At 39.2% G+C, this 21,420-nt stretch overlaps 1 long non-coding RNA gene across 1 annotated transcript in view; it reads left to right on the forward strand.

The window, feature by feature from the left end:
- The first annotated feature begins 14,515 nt into the window (after window positions 1–14,515).
- The window catches only part of dpp6a, a 211,447-nt gene continuing 204,542 nt past the window's right edge, over window positions 14,516–21,420 (forward strand). Inside the window, exons 1-2 of the long non-coding RNA XR_002195866.2 lie at window positions 14,516–14,979; window positions 18,648–18,717. This is a non-coding gene — a long non-coding RNA (dipeptidyl-peptidase 6a). The remainder of the gene's footprint in view (window positions 14,980–18,647; window positions 18,718–21,420) is intronic.

Here is a 21,420-nt window from a genome sequence, read left to right on the forward strand (position 1 = left end):
CACACTTCACAAGTCCAAAGGCCTACATTATGTTACTAAAGATATAGTCACACGTCACATGCTTTGAGTGCCTAAATAACACTAAATGTGGTAAATAAAGCTAGGTAGGAAAGAATGGCTGTAATATACATTAATAATGAGGTGAATAAACTACAGTGTTAAGTGTAAAAAGTGTTAAAAAATGTCATTTTCAGCAGAAATAAATTAAAGCTGTGATTTCCCATGAGGGATTTAAGAGGGAAATATTATTAAATCAATGTCACAACCAGGAGACAACCTTTATTTGGGTTTACTGTTCAATAGATAATATGAAGACATCTACTTCAAAAGCCTGTTGTGGTAAATTAACCATAATGGATTACACATTTAAAACATGATTGAGTATGTTAATAATTGTGTTTCCAATTGCTGCTGCAGGTCTCAAATGGACTAAAAACAGCAATTACAGTGACTGACAAAATGTACTTCTCTACAAAGTTAGTTAAATAAAATTCTGGACAGTGTTGTCGTTCCCTCTGTTAGGGTATACAATATAACATAGTTTTTATTTGTATTTAGTTAATTGTATATTTGTGTAACTGTTCTTGTTTATCATTATATTAGTGTATTCTTGTTACTTGTCATGTTTTGGCTATAAACCAACAAGAATAGCACTTACTGGGGATCCAAATAAAGAAAGAATGTAAGGTGACATTTTGAGACCTAACAACCAATCTTGACCACCGTGCTGGTTCACACAATCTTGACCAACGTGCTGGTTCATACAACTTTGACCACTGTGCTGGTTCACACAACACTGACCACTGTTGTGGTTCACACAACCTTGACCACCGTCGTGGTTCACACAACATTGACCACTGTGCTGGTTCACACAACCTTGACCACCATGCTGGTTCACACAATCTTGACCACTGTCGTGGTTCACACAAACCTGACAACAATGCTGGTTCACACAACTTGGACCATCTTGCTGATTCACGCAACCTTGACCACCGTTGTGGTTCATAGAACATTGAACACTGTGCTGGTTCACACAACCTTGACCACCATGCTGGTTCACACAATCTTGACCACTGTCGTGGTTCACACAAACCTGACAACAATGCTGGTTCACACAACTTTGACCATCGTGCTGATTCACGCAACCTTGACCACCGTTGTGGTTCATAGAACATTGAACACTGTGCTGGTTCACACAACCTTGACCACCATGCTGGTTCACACAATCTTGACCACTGTCGTGGTTCACACAAACCTGACAACAATGCTGGTTCACACAACTTTGACCATCGTGCTGATTCACGCAACCTTGACCACCGTTGTGGTTCATAGAACATTGAACACTGTGCTGGTTCACACAACCTTGACCACCATGCTGGTTCACACAATCTTGACCACTGTCGTGGTTCACACAAACCTGACAAAAATGCTGGTTCACACAACTTTGACCATCGTGCTGATTCACGCAACCTTGACCACCGTTGTGGTTCATAGAACATTGAACACTGTGCTGGTTCACACAACCTTGACCATCGGGCTTGTTCACATAACCAGGATCCAACCAAGAGCCATCCAGGATGCCAAACCTTTTAGCTACCATTCCCCTCCCCACACTCCATGTGACGTGGCGATGACAAGCAGTGGAAAGGAGTGGAATGTTAGCCAAAGACACAGGTGCTCAGACTACAGCTTCCCCGGAGCAGTAAACTACACTGAAAATATAAGCGATGTATATGCGATGGATGTCATAGCAGAGCATTACTTGAGTCACTATGTCACAATAATTCACTTCTGAAGACTGACCCATTCATGGAAACTGAACGTGATTCAGCATCAAAACATTCTAATTTGTGGGAGCAATGTGTCATCGGAAAGTGATATGGTGGTGGACCAAAACACAATAAATATGTTTAAAGACCTACAAAGTCATTCGTAGTTGGACATGGTCTGCTTCAAAGTCTTGGTCACAGCTGTGGAAATTGTGGTGAAATAGCTTTGCACATGGAGAAGTGAACGGGATTCTTGCTCTCTTTGCATACCAGTCTCCTGATTGGAATAAGATCACACATCTAATTTCCATACATTATTTTGTTGGAGCCTGGGGGGTCAGAGCATCTCTATATCACTCCATTTCCAGACCACTATTCCCCAGCAGCAGATATGTTCTCCAATACTAATTTATGCCAATTTGATACTGACATAGATTACATTTCCACAGATTGGGAAAATGACAGAGAACGGATATGGGATTCTTTGGTTTCATAATCCAGGTACATTTTAATACTACCAATTGGAATCTTATTTTATTTAATGTTGAATTTTACATTATTTTCCTGCCAATTTAATTAAATTGCCACTATCCATGTAAAACAATCTGAAATAAAGTCTACTGTATTAATATGTAATATAAAATAAATGCTGAATCATTGAAATATAATTACAATCTCAAAGAACAAGATTCTATACTTGGAGAATTGATGAAGAATTCACATGCATGTAAAATGTAGCATTGTAGAGTACAGTATCTACAAAGTATGAACTTTGAGTTGTGATTGGTTAAAAATTTTACATTTGGAATTAAAACTTTAACGCCTGACAGAGATAATGAAATGTAACCACTTTGGCAGCCAACTCATCTTTTTAAGTATGAAATAGCTTTTTTTTTTTTCTTGCCTTTCAAGTTAGTCAGCGCTTGACAATGCTGCTTAATATTGACTAATCAATCACACTAATTCTATACATGTTTATTATGGGCAGATTGTTCATGATGAGTGTCTCCACAATATGATAGCACTTATAGTAGATACATTTACATATTTTGTCATGATATGTTTCGGCAACCAAAGCATCTGGGGACAAATAGCATTTATCCCAATGTATAATCTGAAGGTGTGTTTTTTATTTTGAATGACAAGTCTATTTCAAATGCTCAGTAGCAGAGGGAGGATTCTATAATACAAAGACTTAAAAACTCAGGGAAAGCAGAAGCCAGCCAATGACTGCTGTAATTGGGTCAGTGACAGAGCATCTCTGTGGAGAAAGAGGAGCCAGCCAGAAACAGCAAAGGTCTTTCCCCTTCACATACCTGGGACAGACTACACTTACAGGTACATTTAAACTCATTTTGCAGATCTTGTTTCCAACATGTAAGAATGTGAGAACAGCTTCCCAATGCAAACAACATGTGAACAATAATCAACAATTAAATCAGGAAAGAAATACAATGTTTGCAACCAGTATTAATAGCAGTATAAGCATTATCATTACATGTATACACAGTGTGTTAAAATAATTCCCTAACACACACAAACCTTTCATGAAACACTAAATTAACAAGCCACAGTTGAATTACTGCACAGTCACATGATTGGCATAAACCTTAAGAAAACTGTGGAAGATGCATAATTGTTTCTCACAGCGCCGTTTCCAAAAAAGTAGGGACGCTGCATAAAATGAAAACAGAATGCAATTATGTGCAAATCATTTATCCCTATATTTAATTGAAAATAGTGACATCATATTAAATGTTGAAACTGAGAAATGTTATTGTTTTTGGAAAAATACATGAGCATTTTGAATTTGATGCCAGCAACACGTTTCAAAAAAGTTGGGACAGGGGGATGTTTACCACTGTGTTGCATCACCTCTTCTTTAAACAATACTCTGTAAGGGTTTGGGAATTGAGGAGACCGATTGTTGTAGTTTTGAAATTGAAATGTTTTCTCATTCTTCAGAATTCAACTGCTCAACAGTTCTGAGTCTCCTTTGTCGTATTTTTTGTTTCATCATGTGCCAAATGTTTTCAATGGCTGACAGGTCTGGACTGCAGACAGGCGAGTTTAGCACCTGTAATCTTTTACTACTGAGCCATGCTGTTTTAATATGTGCAGAATGTGGTTTGGCAATGTCTTCCCTGAAAAAGACGTTAAAGTGTTACCAATTATTTTTGAAGGGGTGTGCATAAGAGTGACATGACATTGTCATGATACTGTCATAGCCATGACATGACATCAAGAGAGAATCATTATGAACGTTTATGAATGTTGTCATTAGGTGTCATTCAGTTGGTTATGTTGTTTTCTATGCAAGGTTGACATTGTTAGGGATGTCTTTGTTACGACAACTTGACATTAACTGATTCAACAAAACCTGTCAATGTCTTTGTTATGACAACTTGACATTAACTAAGACAAAATGTCCTGTCAATGTCTTTGTTATGACAACTTGACATTAACCATGACAACATTAGATTAGATTAAACTTTATTGGAATTGAACAAGTACAGTACAATGAAACTGATGGAGTAGGGTAGCATGTGCAACTGAAATGCAGGGATAGCAGCAATAAGGTTCCCGAGGTAGACATGTACCTGTAACAACTGAAATCTTCAGACTTTGCAAGGCAGTGTCAGAGTCGAGTAGTACAAAGGGTGGATATGGTTAGATGGGTCACAGAGTTCAGAAGGGTTACAGCAGATAGAAAGAACGTGTTCCTGAGCCTGCTTGTGTGGGAACAAAAAGAACTGATGGAAGGAGGGTAGTTTGTGGGATGGATGTGAAGGGCCCCTGATGATGCCACACACCCTGTGCAGACCCTGTGCTTGTGCTGGAGGTCTACGATGGAGGGGAGCTGGGTACCAGTGATGTGCTGGAGGTCTACGATGGCCGGGAGCTGGGTACCAGTGATGTGCTGGAGGTCTACAATGGAGGAGAGCTGGGTACCAGTGATGTGCTGGAGGTCTACGATGGCCGGGAGCTGGGTACCAGTGATGTGCTGGAGGTCTACGATGGCCGGGAGCTGGGTACCAGTGATGTGCTGGAGGTCTATGATGGAGGGGAGCTGGGTACCAGTGATGTGCTGGAGGTCTACGATGGCCGGGAGCTGGGTACCAGTGATGTGCTGGAGGTCTACGATGGCCGGGAGCTGGGTACCAGTGATGTGCTGGGTGGTTTCCACCACCCATTGCAGGGCCTTCCAGTTGGCTACGGAGGAAACGCCAAACCTTGCTGTGGCGCAGTTAGTCAGAAACATGTCATAGCAGGCCTGATTATCAAACTTGAAGAAACTATTTAGCTTTATGTGTTAGCATTAAATACAACTGTCATATGTGGTTGGTTTTGACATTGGTTTTCATGAGACCATTATAATTGGTTCATGAATATTTTTCTTGACCTCAAGTAAAGTGGCACAATTTGGACTTGTCATAAAGATGTCATGATGTGTTATAACACTGTCAAAGACTTTCATAACAGTGTCATGAATATTCTTCTTGACCTCAAGTACAGTGGTAAAATTTGGACCTTAACAAAAGCAATACATTTCCTTTATTGTTTTTGCACAACAGATGTTTTCTAAAAACAACAATCCTACTTTGGTAACACTTTCCGATAAGGGTACATGAACAACCATTAATAAATGCAGTAGGAATGCACCACTGTCCTGGCATTTTACATAGACATGGGTCTTTGTCATTGCTATACAATTACAACGCTTTTCCAACCCTCTACATACATTTTAACAGGCATGTTATCAAACTGTATTGAGAGGTCCAGTGTACTTTTGTACTTTACCGACCAGGAAAACAGGATAAATTATGAGAAAAACATGGCTTTCCTTGAAGAGTTAGGAGAACGCGCAGGTGTTTTGATCATTAACAGTCCCAACGCAACACGACCACGTCAGACTGCCCCCTATAGGCCACCCGTAGTAATATAAAAGTGTCCTTCAATATAAAAGTGTCCTTCAAAACTCCATATCAACCCCAAATGGCGACCATTCATTTTGTATGTGTCACACCTATTTGAAGACGCAAATAGCCAGTCTACCTTTTAATAATGGTTACCGCACTGTAATCACATGAACTAATTGGATTATGTATATTATCTCTTGAATAATGTATATTACTTAGCCTATTGTTCATGCAAACCACTAGTTACATGAATTGATGTCCTGCATCATCATTAACAAAATGACAGTATAAACTATGTTCCTGCAAAAAACATTGATATTAACTTGACTTGTTTTTTCACATCATGGAAAATTCTGCCCCAGACACCATTATAATGGCGTATGGCTAACCAGTGGTGCCACTATCATTTTGAGGTGAATCTTCAGTGACTCACGAGTGCGATTATCTTTATGACTCCATATTTCCAGTTTGTAATTCTGCCACGCATGCTCAATATGCTGAGTATGAGCACCAGTCTCAGGATCAGCAATGTTCCTTTTATGGCAGACAGAATACTGGCTAAATAGTTTCTTCAAGTTTGATAATTAGGCCCATGTTTATGACAGATTATGTTGTCTTGGTTACTGAAATGTTGTCATAAAAAAGACACCGACAGGTTATGTTGTCTCAGTTAATGTCAAGTTGTCATAACAAAGACATCCCAAACAATGTCAACCTTGCATAAAAAATGACACAATGAACCAGATGACACCTAATGACAACATTCATAAACCTTCAAAATGATTCCTTTATGTATCATGTCATGGTTATAACAGTTTCATGACAGTGTCATGTCACTCTTATGCACACCCCTTCAAATAAAGTGTTACCTGATTTTCTTTAGTGGTTGAAAGATTTCTGTACATATTACATAATATGTACATATTTTTCCGATCCTGTAATGCTAATCCTAACCGTAACCCTATCCCGTAATGCTAATCCTAACCCTAACCCTATCCTGTAATGCAAATCCTTCCCCTTCATAGTAAAACAAAGATCACAAACACATTTGTATTTCTATCCTTGTCGAGACCTGAGATCTAATACCGACAAAGATATCTATGTCCTCAATTCCATCACCCTAATGTTAACCTTATCCTAACCATAACCCCACTAATCTTACTTATACCCTAACTCTAACTGAAACTTAAACCAAAAAATCATCTCAGTTCTAATAATATTCCCAGTTGTAAGTTGTTCCAATAACTGTGAATCACATTTTCTATAATCGGACCTTCCGAAAATCTTCTGGGGATATTTCTGGGTACTTCAGGCCCACTTATTTACATATAGCCGTGAATCTCACATGCACACATATACATAAATACTGTACATATTATAGAACCAAAGTTTCAACTTACAGTTAATAAGTAATATGGATTCAAAGCCTGAAATTGCTTAAGTGGCTCAGGATTAATTAGTATCTTGTAGGTTGCTGCGCAACCAGAGGAAAGGGGACGCAGACAGCAACTCTGTGAATGGGGATTTTCCAAGCATCTGGTCCTAAATCCTGCAGTAAGTAGCGCATGTTAGAAGGATCACCTGCCATCTGTTCCGAATTAGAAGACACGCTCCTGCGTTGAAGATTCCAATGCAAACATGGAACCAGTCAAAATGTAAAGCTAGTCCCCAACAAGGAACTTCTTTTAAATGAACAGGGCCATCTTACTTTCTGCTCATTGTGTGAATGTGTGTGTGTGTGTGTGTGTGTGAGTTGTTATGGGCACTCCGGATAATTTGAGAACTGAAAGTATTTAATATATACAGCATGCTATCTATTGTCCTACCAAAACCTTGATTCACGGCATATATGGCCGAAGTGAGGATAACTGTTCTGAGTAGTACCTAGAACAAATTACCAATAAATATTACTCTATTTGTTGTCTACCATACAGATTCATATAAATCAGTCCAGGGTATTCGTATTATGTCAAAATATGGTGAACATCTTCCAAACACTGTAGTCAATATATGCAAGACCATTCACATCAACCACAAAGTGGTTCTATTATGGAAATATTAATATTTCTTGATGGATGAGATGTGGTACATGCCCATGGATATCAATTTAGTGACCTAATGCAATACTTCGATACTACTGCCACGATTTATACAAAACTTGAGTGAATAATGGGTCTTTTTACAGAGATCCAGCATTTACGCAAACATTAGTCGGGGACATTATGTTTTCTGTTGCCTTGGTGACATGTCAGTGCTGCACAAATAGGCTCTGTGCACAAGCGTACGGACGAACTTCCGCTTAAGCCAGATGTCGGCATATCAGTTTCCGGTTTACTTAAGGCGATCACCCGCGTTGCCCAAAATTTCTGTTTTTAGTAGATGTCTCCAAGACCTGCCTAAAATAAGCATTAGTGATGTCCATCAAATTGTTGATGCCTGGTCCCCTGCTCCAACAAGCAAGCGGAACAAGGGATTCAAACTCTACGTATGGAGTTATCTGCACAACTGCGAGGATAAGTAGTTTACTGTGGTGTGCCGGCCGGCTATCGGCTAAGCTAGTTAGCGACGTGTTCCTTTTTAGTGTAGTATTAGGCAGGACAATAGAACGCATACAAATTCACCCTGGCCTCAAAAACGGCAAAAGAACGCTGGCTGAGCTGGAACTCTAACGTGTCATAGCAAGTGAATTGAAACAAACCTTTGTTCAGCCTCTTCTAACCTGAATGAAGCTTAAAATTCCATAGCCTCAAAAAAGCACCAAAACAGGTTGTCTCTTTTATTTTACTACTGTAACCTCATTTCACAACGAAACTGAAAAATAACAACTGGCATAGGAAGTCAACATCTGGTCCTCTATGGCATTAATTGCGCTTAAACCTGCGTTACGTGGAAGTATATAAAAAATTGCTTTATCTGACTATTTCTAGTCTAGCGTTTGAAGTCATTGAATAGCGCAAGCCATATTTTATTAAAAATAGGACATTCTCCTGATTAAAATGATGCCCCACTTGTACCTTGAAACTTAAATGAGTCACGTACATTATATTTCTTTTTTCCCCCGTACAACAGCATCACTAATCTTGTTGTGAGTTTAGGTGTTTACTAATGCAGATGAGGACAGGAAGTAAACCGGAAACTGCAATGCCGACTTCTAGACAAAAGCGGAAGTTTGTCACTACGCTGGTGCACAGAGCCTATTGCACAATAACTTTTCTTAGTAATTAAGTTCAAATTTGGAGTAACAGAAAAAGTTCCTGAAATAACATCCTAATACTATCAGGGACAAGAACAGGCTCGAAAATGAGATTCTACCAAGCAAGCATTATTATACATAAATCATTATCGGGTAACAGCAACCAAGTGAACAAAGGTTTCCCATTAACACTGTTAGCATAGAAATTAGGAACTCAGACAGATATCTCCAAGAAACTGTTTACCTAAAGGTTAACAAATCAAGATAATCCCTGCTGTGCAGATACAGACTACTAGGAACTAGGCATCCTTGATGAAAACCTCCTAATGTTTATTAAATTTAACACACATTTTAGAACTTAGAAATTCCTTTTTATTTTGTACAATATTAGTACATTATTATTACATTTTGCCACATTTTGCCACAGTAGCCCTATAGTCAGATTTTTATAATATGATTTTAGTAAAGCAGTTCCCTGATAACAGAGGGAAACTGTGAATTTGGCCTGGAAGCAGGTTCTGACTGCTAGATCTGTGGCTGCTGTCCAAGATCCTGATTAAGAAGTTGAATCAATTCCAACTTGCAGAAATACATTTGCAGGAGGGAACATTTGTAGCCGTTGCCACTACAGAAAGTCAGCTAAGTTTTTCCTTACCTTTTCATCAAGTGTACATTTGTAAAGAAACTAAATCCTCTGCTTTGCAGTATGTGTCCATCAAATTAAATGAACATTTCAGAAGATGATAATGGGAAAAAGGGGATTACCTCTCCCTGAAAAGATCCTACAGAAAATCTGATAAGGTAGCAGGATGAAAAAAACGAATAACTTCATGGTAATTTGTCTGGTAATTTGGTAAACTATTAAACTTGTAGTTCTCAAACCAGTCTTAATGAACTCATTACAATTTCATATGTATTTGATCTATTCCAGAACCGGTACGCTTGGTTCAACTTGTTAACCAATCACCAGGCCCTTGTCTAGAGTAATCAGATGAGCAAGTTCAAAGTCACAAATATATGGAAACGTCTGGGGGTCCCCATGAGAGTTTTGATGGCCACTGATCTAAACTACATCATTTTGGGGGGGAAATATGACACTGGTTTATTTTGTCTTGGTTCTTTATTGTGTGTAAATCTTGTGGGTGTCATTTGTAACCCGACAGTCTTGTTTAATTAACTGTGGAAGTTAGCCAAAATGTGCAGTTGCTGTGATTTGGGAATAGTTTGTCCCTCTGGCCGTCTGATTAATTGGTTCCATGCTGAACATATTGATTTTACAGTGCATACTGTACACCAGAGAAAAATAATTTAATTATCAAAAGCTTTTTAGTGGTGAGTGTTTGACATGCTGTGGAGAAGTCTCATTTATGTAGGAGAAAAGAAAGGAAAAGAACGGCTGAAGGGTTTCATGCATGTCTCAATGTGTGTAAAATATGAGGAAAATGTGTGGGATCCTCTGATTCTCATGGTTGTCCCAAGTAATGACAGTAAGCCTTAAATAGATGGGCCTCTCCTATCCCAGAGAGCAAAATGTCACGTTAGACGTTTCCAATCCATTTAACATGTAAGTGATGCCAGTTGAAGATTGTGATTGTTATTGAAACTGTACTCAGTGATGTTGAAAGTACTTCAGTCTCCTATTGAACTAGTAATTATTTGTCCTGCCAGGAAATTGTATGCATTTTCTCTTGCTTGGAATTTATCACAATTGTGGTAGGGGGGAAATGCCCCTGGCTTATTTGAGCGATAAAGTAAGGATTTATACTATGCTACATTTTCCGAGAGATTTAGAAGAAGCTACATTATTTTGCTTTTTCTTCTGAGGCAATCTGCGCTACATTTTCGATCAAGGGCTCCCGGAGGTTTGCAATTGTGAAGACAATTTTGTCAAAACGGTATCAAGTTTCTGTGCAGTTCACACGCATACAGAATCACTCAATTTTTCCACGATTGACACTCACAATCCTGTGTAGTACATACCAGTGTACTCAATTTACCAGTGTCTCGAACATACCAGTGTATATTCAAATGCTATGGAAGTGATTATACCAACTAAAATAAGTCCATCTTGCATTTGATTCGCTCTCTCGTAATGTAAGTAAGCCCTATAGGAAGAAAAAGGTTAATAGTAAAGAGTAAATGCATCTTTTAAAATAATACAATAAAGTCCTGGAAGATTAGCCCCTGTCTCAGGGTTGTAACAGAGCTAGGGTTTGGGATGAGAAATACTGGTCTATACAGGCCATATATACACACATACATGGTGTACCCATGGTTAGAGCACAACTTACACCAATATCCTATAGTAAAATACCTGAGACTCTCCTCTGAGATCCTTTTCTCATCAGTGGTCGACAGATCATGCAGTTGTGAAATCCAGCACGATATATCCTTAACTTCTTTCATCTCTGTGTTTGTCAAATGTGAGTAACCTATAGTGATGGATGGGCACCGTAGGTTTTCTGAACCCTTTGAGACTTGTGTCATGTAATGGTTCATTCGTCAAAGCTTTTAACATTGTCTACAGTAGTGATGTCTGGTGGTCAGAAATTAATGTCAGCATGTTTGATGTTAAAATAGTGAAGACTGGTGCAATGGGTACCCGTAGGATTTGGTATTACACATTTTATTCGAATGTGGGGCTTTGCAACTCACCTTACCTCCTGGTAAATGTATTAATTTATTATATTTTTAACTGTGCATCCATGGTAATGTTAAGTATAATGAAGACAAGTGTTATAGTATTCAATAAATTAAACCAGTTACTTCAACTTCAATGGATAGTGTTTTATCAAATCATTAGTGCTGGAGCATATGATCAGCGCTTCTGTATGAATTGTGCCGTCAATAGTTTTATCCAAGTACATTTTGTTAATTGCTATGCATTTAGAGATGCAATTGTGTATTTAGTTGTGGAAATGTTTGGTGCAATCAATAAAAAAAAGCAAAAAAAAATGAAATGAGGCCGAATGTAAAATTCTGTTAACACACACATGCACACAACCATATATTTAAAACAATAAAACAAAAAGATCTTATAAAAAAGATCTTATAATATCAAAAGATCACAAATACTTTACTCAGCAAGGCTATAGGACTTTTAAGTGTAGGCAACACATCATAATTGCTATTTGTAGTGCGTCTTAAGTGGTGCTGAAGTGGCAGTGTATGTTTCGCACTTAACCCGAATAACACACTACCCAATGACTCCCTTTTTGAAGAATGCATCATGCACTAATTTTCATTTGTTCATATTCAGGAAATGTAATGGAGGTGAGTGACAGCTAGGTATCTTGGAAGGCGATAGGCTGCAGTGTTTTGTGTGATCTGGAAAGGTTTCCTTTCTCTGTGTTGATGCGGGTATCCAAGCCGGGGAGGTGTACTCAAAGACAGGCCTGATGTGCTAAAGCTCTAGTATACTTTCATCACTGTTGTTCTGGCAGCTCCAATACCTCTCCCACTCAGGGATTTCGGATGATTTATCATTTCTCTCCCAAATGTTGCCCTCTCTGATGTGAATCGTTTCATGTCGTGTTGATGTCCATCCCCAGGAATGTTGGTCCTTTTAATAATAGGGTGAGTGGTATCTTCTGTTTCTTGTTATTTGTTTGCTTTCTTGTATTCACTGGGTTTTAATTGGATATACTGAACACCAAAGTTACAAATGCCAAAGTTTTGACTTAATTCTATGGGAAAACATGAAAACTGCTGTTCAGCCATATTCAACACCGTTAAAGATCATTTGTTTCAGAGTAATGGACAAAATATTGCACTGTCCATGTGTTCATGGCAGCTTCTAGAAACAACCAAAAAGTCTCACAGATGATAGTGGGGAATACTTATCTAGTCAAGTTATTGAATGTTACTGTTCTTTTTCATTAATATTAAAAAATATTAAAACATCTTTAGACTTCAGACTGACTTAAAACATTTTAATGACACTTTCAAAGCCAAAACAAATATCCAAGGGGGTGAATAATTATTCAAACTACAGTATGTGTAAGGGATTTCATACATTCACTGGCAGCAGTGGGCATTAAACTATTAAAATGACCCCCTTGTCCTGACAACCAACACTACTGAGAAGATTCTTCTTTCAAGTAAGTTCTGGCAAAAATACCTACTGGCAAGGTGGCAAATTAACATCTTGATTTTGTCAACAAGGCAGCATCGTTCATTGCCCCAGCAAATGGGTATCTTTTCCAACAAATATATGTTTGAATTATCAAACTAGTTTTGAAGGCAATGTTTTTTTCTTTATCAAACTCAATCCAATACGTCCAACTCATTAGTTGTATATCCGTTTGCTGTTTTGAGCTTAATTCACCTGTGGGTTTCCAACAGGGGATGAGCTCATGTCTGGGATGCCGCCTGGTTTCAAAACAAATGCAGGGGTCATTAACCCTGAAAAACACCTAGGGTGCTTTGGTTGTGGTGCTGGAATATGTTGTTTGGAATTCAAGCCTCAGTTTGGCCGACTGTCTGTGAACTCGGTTTCCCTTTCCATTACCTGTCTTCCTAGGCTCGCTCCCTAGCAGCATGCAAGTGGTAAACGGAGATGAGAATTTGCCCACTGTTGGTTACAACACCAACTGCAGTCAACCAGGACGCTGGTGAGGGCGGCCTGCACACAGATGAGCTTCTTTGAGACCGTTTCTGACAGTTTGTGGAGGTATTCACAATGGCACAGTTTAGGGTGGCATTTTATTGTCCCCGGCATGAGGTGTGTTTGAAATGATCATTATGTTTGATCAGCTTCTATACCTGTTCAGTGGATGGACTATATTTGCAAAAAAGACATGAGCTCTTACTGGGATGTGAACCAATTTGTGCATGAATGAATGTGAGAAAACAATGATTATGTCTAGGATCTTTTAGTTCAGGTCATGAACCACTGAACCGTCACTTTAAATGTATATTCTTAAATATTTAGATTTTTGTTAAGTGTGAATATTTACTGAGCCAGAACAGCTTAGATTATGTTTCATTTTAAATATTTAGGCGTAAATATGGGAATGATGCTTCCAGAGATACTTTATTACAGGTCTGATACACTGTAGGTCATCATGTGTAGTCATCATGTGTGTGCTGATGGTCACATTTGATGTAGACTAGTCTTTCTCCAACATTCGTTCTAGCTCAGTATCACATCAAAATAACGGTTGTAATTGTCACACTTAAGCAATCAGGTATGACTTGTTCTTTCCCTTTGGAAATTTACACCATGCCAATCAGGAGATGAAAGGCGTTCTCTTATGGAATCCCATTCTAAATAAATTCATTGATTTGAACATTTCTACGACTGCTGGGATGTCAATCTTTAATATTAAACTTACAGTAGTCTTTACTTCAGATGTGAAGTTCATGTTAAAAATAAAATACATCTCACCTGTCTTAATGACTGCATGTTTTACCTCAAAAACTATACAGGTGCTACTTGAAAAATACCGTCGGTCTTGGATGATGCGCTCTCCCAATATTTATTGTTCGTTTAGTGCGGATACAGTATCTTCAGTCATTAATTCTGTAATCTTTTTTTGTTTTGTTACTTATTTGCAAATAATATTGTTGCAAATCAGCGAGCCAAACGGAAGGCTCGTTTCATCGACACAATTCGGTTCTCAAAAAGAAAACGTTTGTTCGCGGACAACCCACTTGTTTTTAGTTTCGTGTGCCACCTCTCGACAGGAAAGAAGCGACTAGAATAGGAAAGGAAAGACAGTAACACTTCCCAACCCATACATTACAAACCGGCTGCACGGACAGCGCAACGTCCATCTAATATTCTTCAACGATTACAGCGGTAAACCTGGTAACTGTTTTCAAATACTCCTGCAGGCAACTGAGCGTGATTTTCAGATGCAGGTGGCTTGTTCTGGTCTTCGAGGAATCTAAGTATTTTTGGGATCTAGATGCGTATTAACAAGGATACATTTAGTAAATGTTTCCTATAGGAACCTTTTTTTTAATGTATTTCTTGGTTTGATTATTGACGTTTCCAGTGACACGTCGAGGTAGCTTTTGCAGCAAAAAGTTTTTAAAACCAAGACCCCTGCTTATGGAGAGGAACTAAATCGGTTGAGAAGTTTATATCCAGGTAAGTTTGTCACTGAGTGGTCCACAGTCGTTCAGGCTACCGGTAATTGGTCCGTGTAACGGTAATCGATGAAATACAGTCCTTAAAATTTAAACAACTGAATATTAGTTTAAACGTTTCCATAGTAAAAGTTTTCTTATGCAGCAGTTCAAATGTAGTAGTTGAACATTGTGTTATTATTAATTAATTATTTTCAACACCTCTGACCCGAAGCATTATACCGTCCTTACAGCCATTATGCATTGTAATGTCGTACATTTAAGTTAATTCTCAAGAGGTGGAGCATGAGAAATGGATTACATGTGTCAGTCCCGGATTGGTCTTCTGCAAATTCGTTAAATGTTGTCCTCAGACGTACCTTGGAGTCTAACATGCTAGTAGCAACAATGTCCAGACGAAAGGTCAACTGAGGTCATTGCCTTGTGTTTTCCCTGAAATTGCTGTGCCTTCTATGTTAACCTATGGAGTTGATATGGAGTTTTAAGGTGCATATTCCATGTTATATGGAGTTTTAGGACCTATCTAAGTTTCCCCAAAAAAGTATATAATAGTATAATAGATTTTAATGATGTAGGTGTCAGTTATTGAACATAAAAGTGGATTTTACAAAACCAAGATGTGGAATAACAGTTCTTAGACACATTTTGCAGTGCTTATCTTGTATCCCCAATTTTTTTTAAATATGTTTTACCAAATATGTTACCCTCATGCTTATTTTACAATTACTGTGCCTGCCTTTCTGTTGATTGATAGTTCTGTGGAGTAAAACCCCATGAGACTATCCAAAGAGTAATTTCAAAATGTTTTTCATCAAACTGTTAATTTTTGAAGGATTTTAAATGTATTTAGTGCAATAACAAATAGACATGTTATTGCAAGCTGTAATGCTTACAAATGTTAAATGTTACAATTATTTGTAAGCATCACTTGTGTGCAAGAATATCCCTATTTTTTATAGTTATTTTCTCACACCCAGTCGTTCCACTACAGGTGTGTAATTAGTTATTTTTCTGAAATGTATTTAGTGAACGTTACAGGACAAAATGCTGATGACAAGCGTGTTCCCCATGCTTTTTACTTCACTTTAAATGACAGATTCTTTAATTACAGGGACATTTTTGTGATTGTCTCTTCTTATACCTTGGAAAAAATATGCAAAAGCACGGCATTCTGGCAGATGAATGGCTCATAGGCAAAAGTCTGACTGACACAGTAAAAGAAAGGTGGTGTTGCTGACAAAAACACACTGGGAATTATAAGGTAAAATAATGCGATGATGTCATGTTGTCTCGCCCGTGAGATCTGTCTTTAGGACCATGTTCCTTGCCATCTAAATGGTGCACCAGACGTGTCAGTGGATTATGGCACTTTCAACACTAGGGTTGAAGGTTCAAATCCCCCAGGGGGTCAGTATAGGAAACTATGAAAAAATATGCACTCACTGCTGCAGAATGACTGCTAAATGACCTTAATGTGAATGTGACCATGTAGAACTCAAATGATCTGGGCCCGGGGCATTTACCTCTCACCCTATGAGGTCCGGGGCCCGGTTCTTTTCTGTTCTACCTCATCATTCACTTCAAACGCCTGGTGTCCCAGGTCTAAATCACTCCCTGTTTAGAGGGTTGCAATGAAACAGTGGAGTGGAACTGGACTGGAGGTCCAGGGTTGAGTATGAGGTGTCTAGGCTCTCTATAGCGAACAAGTGGAACTCTAAATGAGCAGTATAGCTGAGACATATCCATAATCTGTAAGGGAGACGATGCCCATGTTTCAGTACAACCAATGCGTCCTTCATTCCTCCAAACCTGCACCGGGTAAGTTAAAGGGGCTAAAAAGACCCGGTCCTTGGCAGTCTTGTGGGTGATGAAAAGCTTAGTAATGAGAGTTTGACTGAGAATGGAAATACCTGCGCACACTAACAACGAGGCCATGCACAGCAGATAAAACCAAAGTACAATGGTGAAGTGCTTTATGGAGTCGGAAACACACAGCTCACGGGTCCTTGTCACGGATTGGCTGTTACAGCAAACTACCACACTGGCTTCCACTTTTATCAACCTAAAACAAAGAAGTATCTTCTTCCGTGGGCACTCATTATCCACAACAATACATCTTTACTTGAGTGGCCTGCACAGTCCTCAGACCCCGTAGTGCGTATTTGGGATAAGATGGATGGATGGAATGGGATGTTTTGGGCTTGAATCTATTGCCATCCAATCTGCAGACGCCGTGTGATGGCATTGCATCCGAATGGACCATGATTCCTGTGGAACATTTCCGACACCTGCATAGAATCCATACCCTGAAGAGATTGGTCTGTTCTGAATGCAAACGTATTGGGCATTCATGTTTTTCACTGGACCTGTTTGCAGAACTGCCAAGAGGCATTCATATGAGGCATTTCAAAGGGATCAAGAATGAAATCATTTGAATGCATTGCGATCAAACTCAAACATTGTTTGATGCTACTTTTATAAGTCTCAGTCACATGCCAGGTCCAGTAGGCTACTAGTGGTGAAAAAGAGGCTTGTACAGTCATGATTCTTCCTAGATTTTAGCTCATCGTTCTGGATGCGTTGGGCATTACCCATTTTTAAAATCATCCACAGTTTTTGAAAGTGTATTCTATTGACTGAACAAGCTAAAATGTCAGTCAGTATAACAGAACCGATAAACACAAAAACCTTTGTCTCTTGAATGGTGGTGAAACCAATTTGGCTGTTAAAATAGGCACAATATCGATGGCTGCTAAGCTTGATTTGAATGGATACTGCCATTTTGGAACCATCTAGCGTAGGGGTCTCCAAAACAACAGCCCTGAGATATTAATCGCTTGGCTTGCAAAAACAATTCTGACACTACATGCAGTTTTCCTGTCATACTGTATGAATGATCGTAATGCTTTTAGGACAGGAATAATTACTGGTCTGACATGATCTGGTTGCTAGTGTAATCTGACTTTTAATAATTTTAAGAATTTAGGATGCATAGGTTATGAACAGGTGTGTTGTCTCACTAATAGGCTATTATGTTTCTAGGCTCTGCTGCTTATTTAAGGTGTAAGTAGTTGACAGATGAAGGCAACAGTGGTTAGACCTGTTTTAAAGTTGCCGTACTGTGCCTATATGACAGGGCTTTGGGGGATGAGACAGGGGTACCCTGGGATGGCAGAGCCACCTGAAACCTTAGACTTACAAATCGGCAGGTTTTTGTAACTCCAATTTCATGTACAAACCAAAAATTGAAGAACAACTTTACATGGTGGAGACATTTAAATGGTAAACTTTTTTATTTATTTTTTATTAGATTAGATTCAACTTTATTTATAAGTACAGTACAACGAAATACAGTTAACATCTAACCAGAAGTGCAAATAGAGGAGGGCAGACAATTTACAAGTATTTACATTTATTAAATATATGTATATTGCCAGTGGAATGTGCAGATTTGGAATGAAAGCAACATTGCAGTACAAATGGCAATACTAAATGCAATAAGGCATTTAAATTTACATTTTCTGTGTGTTTTAAAAGAAAATAATATTCTGTTGTTCAGTTTGAACAAGGATTTTAGATAATTAGATTGATAAGCATTACGCAGACCTTGCTTTCCACCTGGCCCTGCCTGCAGCTACCAAGATTTACAGCTTCCATTTAATTTCACAGGCACTTGTCAACCATGAACCAAACCGCAGGGGTAACACAGACATACCGGAGGTGTTCTAGAGCAGGAAAGGTACGTTTCATAATTGTTTTTATTGTTTACATTTCTTTAAGTAACGGTCCAGTGCTTTCAGATTTCTATTTAATATGATCTAACAGTACAATTCCATTAGGATTTTCCCTGAACAGCTACTTTAAGAGCTGTTGTGTGGCAGGATAGGCAATCGTCTACCTTGGTCGACGATAGCCAGAACTGAGAATGTGACACGTTGCTTTCAATCAACCAAGTTTACTTGTAGCATTATTGTGGGTTTAACATTGCCCTAAATGCATATTTCACATACAGTGGGCTGAAGCGATAAAGCTTACTGCGTTTCAGGGATTACCTCCACATCAGTAGCTTACAGAAAACGTATTTTAAGTTCAGTAGAGACTACAGTAGTACTTGTTGTCTGAGAGGTCTGAAGTGCATTTGGTGAAAAGAGTGCACGTGACACCACTCCTGTCTTATGTCTCATTCTTAATGTATTATGGAGTTTATGTCTGATTATAATGAACAGAATTCCTGCTGTGGCTGTTTAACATGGAGATTGGATAGCAAGAGTCTAATTTAAAACAGTGATTGGATGGATTATTTTTTTTTTTTTTAGATATTTTGAAATTGATTTGTTATGGATTGCTGGAATGAATGCATGTTATTTATGGATTTTTTTTTTTTGACGGATGTTAAGATGCGAATCATGCGATCATGCAAGCTCTTTCTTCCCCTGTTTGCTGCAGTGAGCAATATGATTATTGATCTGATGTATTCATGCATAATATGTAATGCCTCAAAGTTCAGTGCCACAAAATTCTAACTGCTGGGTACAACGTGAGAAACATCCCAAGTAATGTTTATCTTGTTAATGATTATACTGTAATGGTCAGCTGTGCATCCATTATTCTGGTCAACATGAATACTAACTTATTAGTAAAGGACGAGAGTACTTTATTCATATTCAAGCTCTGCCCCTCGATGGTGTGAGAAATGAAATGTTGATTTATTTATCTCATAGACATTTTGAGAACATTGCCGGGTCACATGCTAACCATCGCTGAATAGGTAAAATATCTGGAATGACCGCTGGACTTCCCAAACCCCTGGCTTTGACTGAGAGGTGTAAGTGCATCACCGATAAATACACAATAAAACATGACAAGGGGCACACAAGCTGGCAGCAGCTCATTATTAATGAATAAATGTAAAAATAGTCACCCTGTCGCAAATACAAATCTTCAAAGCACTTCGTACTAGCTGTGCTGTCTACATACCGGCAGTCATTTGTGACATCACAACTATCATTTTCCATTTTCTTCCTACTTTTTGTTGGGTTACATTTGTTTTATGAAGCGGCTTGTTCCCAAAGCCTGTTGCCTAAAGTTTTAATGAGTTATTTCTCCACAGGTGCTGTTTTGATCTCGACATGATGGGAGTAGGGAACTGCCTCCACTAGGCATTGAGTTACAGGGGACAGTGGTAGGAGAGAAGGTTGGAATGGATAGGAAGAAGGATTGGAACCTTTAGGGGGGACAAGTGCTACAAAGAGATGACTTTCAGCAGAAGGAGAATTACACCTAACTAATTGTTTACCTTTAAGTAGTTAAGCAGACGCTCTTATCCAGAGCGACATACAAGGGCAATTAGAGTCCCTTGCTCAAGGGCACAACAACATATATTTCACATTGTTGGCTCAAGGATTTAAACCAGCAACCTATTGGTTATTGGCTCTATGCTTCAACCACTAGGCCAGTGTTCCTCAACCCTGCTCCTGTGCGCCCCCCCTGCCCTGCATGTTTTGGATCCCTCTCTGCTCTGTCACACCTGCTTCAAATGATCAGTCCTTCATGAGCTACATCAGGTATGTTACGCCAGGGAGCGATCTAAAACACGCAGGGCAGGGAGCAGGGTAGGGAAACACCTCACCAGGCTATCGATGACCGATGTCCACTTCCCAACCGTTTCCATCTTGGCCCACAATCATATACGAATGGTGTAGATGTTTTGACTCTTTGTTCTGCTTTCAGACGGACAGCCACAGGTGGACCTCAACCTAAATAGAAGATTCACTAACTACACTTCACTAAGGGAAAGCACCTCATCAGTTAGCTGTGTTCTGGAGGGTTGCCTTTTTTTTCCCATTGTGCTTTCATTGTGTTTACTTGCTCTCCAGCCTACCCCTGATCTCCTACCACAACATACTGCAGGGCCAAGAGGGACTAGTTTGCTCCTCACTGGTACTTGATTGATGAATTAAGGACACTTCTCCGTTAGGTTTTTCCATTTAAAGGAGTCCGACATCACAGAATAGATTTGCATTGGGAACTGTGACTGGGCCGGCAGAGACCTTTCAAGATGGATTCAGGCCGTGTTCGTTGCAGCCGTGCTGCGGTCGGAGCCAGTTAGACGGGACGGATGGAAGAAGAAGGGGCCGACTGTGATTTCCATGACCTTCGTTAAGACAGACGTGACATCTCCTCGGATCCACGGTGACATTTCAACCGGGGGGGTCCTGGCGTCTTGAGCTGGGCTTGACGTGACCTTTTGTGTCAGTCCGCATGACATCACCTCTGCACCCACCCAGCTGGATTCCTCAATCCCTCCATTATTTGTGCCTATCAAACAAGGGATATCAGTGCATCCCAATCAGTCTATTATCTGCCTGACCTTGGGTTTCTGCTTATCACTGACTGGACCAGTTTGTGTCCAATTGGTGCCGTTAACTGAGCCTTCGCTGAG

Source organism: Esox lucius, chromosome 21 (assembly GCF_011004845.1).
Source record: "Esox lucius isolate fEsoLuc1 chromosome 21, fEsoLuc1.pri, whole genome shotgun sequence".
NCBI lineage: Eukaryota > Metazoa > Chordata > Actinopteri > Esociformes > Esocidae > Esox > Esox lucius.